Consider the following 990-nt stretch of genomic DNA (forward strand, 5'->3'; position numbering starts at 1 on the left):
GTAAGAAATGTACGCATTATCCTGCCCATGCAATTGTAACCCCTCTGTACAGTATGTTCACAAATAAAATTAAATTAAATTAAAAAAATAAAAAAGTAAAAAGAAAGGCTTCATGATACAAACTTAGGAGAGCAAAGGCCTTATCTGTCTCTCTGCCTAGAAAGCCTGGAAGTTCCTCCATTTAAATATTTGTTGAATTACTAAGTAACTTTACTGCAGAACAAGACCACGAAAGACACTAGAACATAATGTAGAACACTGAACTGTTTTCTCTAAACTGTGCTTCTCACAATCTATTAATTACTAAGGTAGAAAATCTTAAGAGGTAACTCAGTTGGCATTCTTGTCAAATGTATTATGTAAAATCTTTTCTCTCATCTGAGGTTACTGTTAAACGGAGTGCACTAAATTAACATAACTAAACTCTTCAGATTCTTCCTCTCCAGGCAAAATCGGTGCAGCTTTTGAAATAGTACCCTGCGACAGTGAAGGTAAGAGCTCAGGCTCAGATTCATGTCTTCAAGTTATTTAATTAGTTTAAGATGCACATCATCGGTCAACTCTAATTCTCTTTCTCTCTCTCTCTGTATGTGAGCCTAGAGAGAGAGAATATTGCAAGGGACTGTGTTTGTATGTGGATGTTTGCACACAACTGTAATGCATGACAGATAGATAGACAGACAGACAGACAGACACACAGACACACAGACACACAGACACACGGACAGACGGACAGACGGACAGATAGATAGATAGATAGATAGATAGATAGATAGATAGATAGATAGATAGATAGATAGATAGATAGATAGATAGATAGATAGATAGATAGATAGATATAGATGGATGGATGATGTTGGATAGATAATCTATACTATGAATCATCTGTATTACACACTTGTATGAGCCAAGGGGGAGTATTTCCATGAGCTGGCAGTGGCATCATGTCCACCAGCCAACGCTGTCTTTTGGGAGTCAATGGAATTTTGT

The sequence above is a fragment of the Dipodomys ordii genome, unplaced genomic scaffold (genome assembly GCF_000151885.1).
Source record: "Dipodomys ordii isolate 6190 unplaced genomic scaffold, Dord_2.0 Scaffold91, whole genome shotgun sequence".
Taxonomy (NCBI): domain Eukaryota; kingdom Metazoa; phylum Chordata; class Mammalia; order Rodentia; family Heteromyidae; genus Dipodomys; species Dipodomys ordii.